We start from the raw sequence: 6,000 nt of genomic DNA, 5'->3' as shown, positions 1-6,000 counted from the left end.
AAAAGTAAAACAGAAATGATGACTGAACCCACCAGATATTGAAATCTATTTTAAAGTTACAATAATTAAAGGTGTGCAATGATACTAACATAGTTAAGACACACAAATCAATGCATCAGAAGAAAGAATCCAGAAATAGGGGAGAATACATTGAGGTCTTTAGAATATGAGGAAAGGGTCTTTCTATTCCAGAAGATAAAGATGGATTACTGGATAAATGTATTATTCAATAAATAATTCTGTATCAACAGGGTAGTCATATAAGGAAAAATTACTTCATTCCTATTTTATTCTTTATGACTGAGTAAATATCAGATGGAGCAAGGAGTTAAAACATTTTTTAAAGAAGTAGAAATAAAAAGAAACCATAAACCATTAGCAAATACCAAGGGAAAAAATTTTTTTTCTTTACTCTTAGGTTATACAAGGACTTTTTAAGTATGATACAAAATCCAAAGACAAAGAGAAAAGACTAAGAAAGTCAAACATGCAGAGGAAAAAAAAAATCTTCATGGTAAAAAAACAAACAGGAATAAATATTTACAGCAATATGTCATTAACCATTAATATATAATGAATTCCTACTAAGGCCAACAGACCAATAGAGTTAAACAATCAGAGGATATGAACAGATGATGATCACAGCATAATAGATAACGGCTCAAACATTCTGAAAGATACTGAACTTCATTCACAATAAAAGAAATTCTAAATGAAACTGTGATACCATTTATTATCTTATTACCTTACTAAACAGAATTCCAAAAATCATAAAATTTGATACTTTTTGGTGAGGGTACGGATAAACAGGCCCTTATCCTCTACACTGGTATGAAACTAGTGCTACTTTTATGTTGGTAGTTGTCAATATCGACCACATTTTAAACAGCATGGATGGTCCTTTAGTCCTAACAACTCTATGTCTACGAATTTGTCCTCTAGAAATGCTCTAACATGTAATCAACATTGCAGGTACAAAGCTATTAGGTACAAAGCTATGAGCAAAAGATTGTTTAAGACTGGAGACAAATACATTGGTAGGGGGCTGGGTAAATACATCTTGGTACTTATATATAACAGATGAAAAAAAACAGCCTCTAAAAAGTACAACTCTATAGACTGTGAAACTGAACCATCCCTAATATAGGATGTTTGGTGAAAACAGATGGAAAACTGTATTGTTGCTATCTGTGTGAAAAATAGAATATGTGTATATTTATATATCTGTAAAAACAAGCTCTCTGGAAGGCTATACAATAAACCTGATTGCAGGTTACTCTGACAGAATACTGGGTTACTAACAGAGAAGGATAAGAAGAAATTTTGTTTTATATTATGCCTCTTTTTGAATCATTTAAATTATGTACCACTGCTATGTATTAATTATTCAAAACTGAATGAATTAATTTTTTAAGTAATACACAGTGGTCACCTTCTCAACAAAATAAATAAATAACTGATGTACTGGACCATCTCAGCCTGATAACATGTACAGTTTGAAGAACGATGTGAAAGGGTTGGGGGTTTTTTTCCCCCAAAATACACCCTTTTTGAACAAAAGAAGAGGTTTATCTTTGCTGGAGCTTGTTAGAAATAACATACCATGATAAGCATAACTTTAACAGTAAAGTGCTACGTAAAAGAAAACAGCCATTTGCTCTGTTGTTAAAACCACATTAGTAATTTGAGTATAATTTTGCAACATTTGTTCTAATAAGCTTTTAAAAAAAAGCTAGCAAATCATTATTTAACACATTATTTTAATTCAGTGGCTTTTACAAAAAATATTACAAGGTCTTTAGAAAATATACATTAAAAGGGAAATATGTATTATTCCATCCAACTTTCCATTAAGATGTTTCATATCCTAATTCAAAGATGATCATAATCATCTACATAATGATGATAATTTTAGCAACAAAAGTATGATTTTTTTAATATAAATACCTAAGAATAGGCATTTGTAGCGATAATATAATTTTAGGATATGTGATGGCAATTACTTTAATGTGTGGTAATTCTTAAAGCTCACTGTATAAAAAATAAACATTAAAATATAATAAAATCCACTAAGATAATGTTAGAAGGATCTACTAACGAAAGCAGACAATTTTTTAGGGAGAAAATCACGGCTATGTGACCATTTACCTAAAATCATGAAACTATCAATGGGAAAACTTTGTAAGAAACACCGTATAAATAGATTTTATTACAATATGTGAATAGACTTAGCCCCAGGATTTCATTTTCTTATTTCCTACTTCAGTTTTTGCTGTGAAAGATCTTAAAAATACAGAAATAAGAACTCTGGTGGATAAGACAACTTCTTTCCCCCCTCAACTTAAAAGCATACTTTAGTAAACAATCCTTAAGAATGTCAAAGTAAGCAGCCAAAAATTCAGAAATATCAACTATTAACTGTGACATGCACAATGATCACCTCCTGTGGGTTTGATATTATTTCAAGGTCACGGCTATAAAAAACATGTAACCAAGTGTGAGACACACAAACACACACCCAAAAATATACATGAGAGAGTTTATGAGTAAGGACTGAATGGGTCGGGCTACAGATTCAAAATAAAATACAAGTCGAGAGAAGAGAAAGATCCAAGAGGACCATATACTCTGCAAAAGCCTCCAGACTTCAAGGTGTTATAAACAGAGAGGATTTTTTTTAATTAAGAAGTTTAACCCAGATAAAAGGTATGAAAATAGAAGTTTATGGGCCAACACAGAAATCAACATGATATGTGTATGTTGGAAGACAGGAGGAAGTAAAGCAAGATAAGTGGAAAGAGAGAGCAAGTGATGGGGACTTCAGAAGCTCAACAAATTAAGGAACCTTCCCAAGATCACACAGCCAGGTAGGACCTGAGCCAGGAAGCAGCCCACCTGAAATGTTGCATTATTTGTTCTCACCTCCACCTTGGATATATTCTCCAAAATTTGCAGTTAGAAGAAAATTATTTCCAGAACAAAGAGCTGTCTTGGTGGTTAGTGGTTCTATCATAAATGCATTTTCTTCAACTTTCTTCCCATATTACAGATCTCCTATCAGACCTTCATCCAGCAGGTTCCTACGGGACAAAAACACTCCTTTGTCACCTCCTCATCTTTGCTGGGTGCTGCTCCCCTAGACAGAAGGCCTTCCTTCCTCCTGCTTCTGAACTGATTCTAACTTCTCTTCAATGATAAACTTCCACAATGTTCTGCTGTCTGCCTCAGTTCCTCTAAAGCCACACTAACATCTTTCTCTGAATCTTTCTAGCATTTACAATTCATACCACATGAGCTCTAAATTATATACTACCTTGTAATGTTCTCTAATGTTTATGTCACTCTGATTTACAGTAACTTACTAAAAACACTATCTGTACAGGAATCACATCATAATTTTTCGTGTCTGCCATAATTCTAGATACATATTATTTATCTTTAATACTCTTTCCCTTTTTCTTCAGTACAGCTTAATTCAGATGGTTCCACAGGTCAGAAATGCTGATGGCTAACATGGGCAGTGTCTTCCACATCCTCTCCTGGGAGAAGAACTGAATAAGACATGAAACTAAGGACATCTTGTAAATTTCCAAGTCACTTAACCTTTTCAAAATGATCTCACTGAACATAATGTCAGATAACACAGAGAGCTAAAATAATAAAGATTTTTTTTTCTCTGTTCATTTCTCTGTTTGAAAAACATAGTGGGAAATGAATTATGGGTTCTAAAATCTGAAATGTTCGATTCATCCACTTCAGAAAAATAAGCATATTAAAATGCAATGTTTGTTTTAAAGTTTGCTGCTAGTAGCATCCAAAATTTAAAATCCAGATGAGTCACAAGTTTATTATGTTTAATTCAGGGACCAGAACTAGTCAAAGGTCAACAATAGCTGAGTCTCTACAAATTGATGTGCAAACTTGTGTCCCTCTAGCAGTTCATAATACTCCTTCAAGCAAAATAGTCTCAGGGTTGCTCAGTTAGCACTGGATTAATTTGATAATTGGATAGTTGGGATATAACAGATTTCACTAGGAAAAGTATTGGCTACAGTGTTAATAACTGCCATTCCTACAAAATGATTTGTGGAGTACCTTTCGATTTTATCATGTAATGATTCCTGCAAGTACACATGTACAGGGTAAGATGACTTAAAAAAAGATTTTATAATGCTAACAGGTGCTTCCTAAAAACTCTTCCATTTAAGATTGACAGTATATTCTTAGGAGGACAAAAATACTACCTTTTATTCCCATATAATAATTTGACATGTCAGCAGATTACAGAAAGGTTTTGCTATAGAGGAGCATTTACCTTCATCACCTCCCACAGTATCTAGTAATGATTCAGTAGGTCCTCCAGTGTCTTTGGGCCACTGTAGACAGCACATGCTGAAGGATCTTACACCGTCAATCATGAACTAACGAGGCTACACCTGGAGTTTACCTGGTCACAACACCTAACTATTGATTAGATGATGCTCAGGGCATGTGTAGAGGTTGGGCAGCAGAAGAGGTGTTGATGGAGAGAGAGAATGCAACAAAGCAAAAGAAAAAAACAAAAACACATGATTCCTCTCTCCAAAGGGGCTTACACTCTAGACAAGAAAAATAGTTGATCATTGCTATGGACTGAATTGTGTCCCCTCTCCCTCCACTGCCCACAGCTGGGTTTATTTATCCTCTTGCATTAAACACCCAGAAAACCAGATATGAAAAAGTGGTTTTCAGACGGTGGACAAGAGGTAGTACAGGACTGTGGTCTCAGAGAGAAGGGAAACAAGGTAAGCCATTCAGATGGACCAGACTCAGGCAATTTCCAGGCTGCAAGGAAGGGAGAGGGAGGCTAAACAGAGCCCAAAGTTGAGGTGACAGAGACTGAGTTAGGGGAGCCTAGATGGTTGGAGTTTGCTGGGCCAGGAATGGGAGAGGAGGCACCACGTGGAGAGAGACCACCTGAGCCCTGGAGACCTGCAGCAGGCTGAGTCCAGGGAAAGAATGAGCAGAAAGGAGAACAACTTACAAAGATCACACAAGGCTATGCGTTGTTATTATTCCCGCCAACTTTTAGGGTACAGCGAAACTCAGCAGCAAAGTGGTGGGAGAGTTGTTCAGGGAACTGCTACTTTTCGTAAGAGGCTTTGCGGAACAATTTGACTTTCAAAACGACGTGCCTACACAGCTTTGATGAATAAAAACAATGATTAAAGACACATTATAGCAGAACTATTCATAATAGCCAAAAGGTGAAATCAACCCACATGTCCATCAATGAATGAATAAATAAACAAACCTTGGTAGAACCATGCGATGAGATATTACTTAGCCACAAAAAGAAATGAAGGGATAATATTGGAGTGGTATCACCAAGATGGAGACACAGGATGATCCTGGGCTTCCCTCCTTCCATGCACCAAATGTATAGCTACACACACAGCCGTTCCCACTAAGAGAAATCCAGAAACTAGTTGAGTTTCCTTTACACATCAGGTGACTGAAAAAATACCCACATCGAAACACCGGTGTAAAAGGCTAAAATACATTCTCATCATAAACCTTACCACCACCCCCCACAGCGCTGTTCAGTCAGGAGTGAACCCCAAAATTCCAGCCTCTCCCAGAGAAGTGAAGGGTTTGGACTATATATACAGCACCCCAAGTTTTAAGGCTGTCACCTCAGGGCCCCCATGTCATCTACTTCTGAGAGTCAATGGAGCTTATACAGGACACAGCAAACAAAGAGCAGTTTTTAAACGGGCATGCAAGCTCTCCCCATGGCTGTGGCCCCAGGCTCAATACAGAGGAAGCAGACAAAAGTGCCTACCTCCAGTTTTTCCCTGGAGGGACTCTGACTGCATACCCCACCAGGTCTGGCTTCTAGTTAGTTAGCATCTAGATGCTGGCTGGGATCATCCCAGGCATCCAAAAGAGCATTTAGGCATGAAAAAGAATTAAAAGGCATCCAAATTGAACAAGAAGTGTAATTGTCCCTGTTTGCAA

This window comes from Camelus dromedarius, chromosome 21 (assembly GCF_036321535.1).
Source record: "Camelus dromedarius isolate mCamDro1 chromosome 21, mCamDro1.pat, whole genome shotgun sequence".
NCBI classification, from domain to species: Eukaryota; Metazoa; Chordata; class Mammalia; order Artiodactyla; family Camelidae; genus Camelus; species Camelus dromedarius.
The sequence above is the reverse complement of the archived record's forward strand: the minus strand, read 5'-3'. Positions refer to the sequence as shown.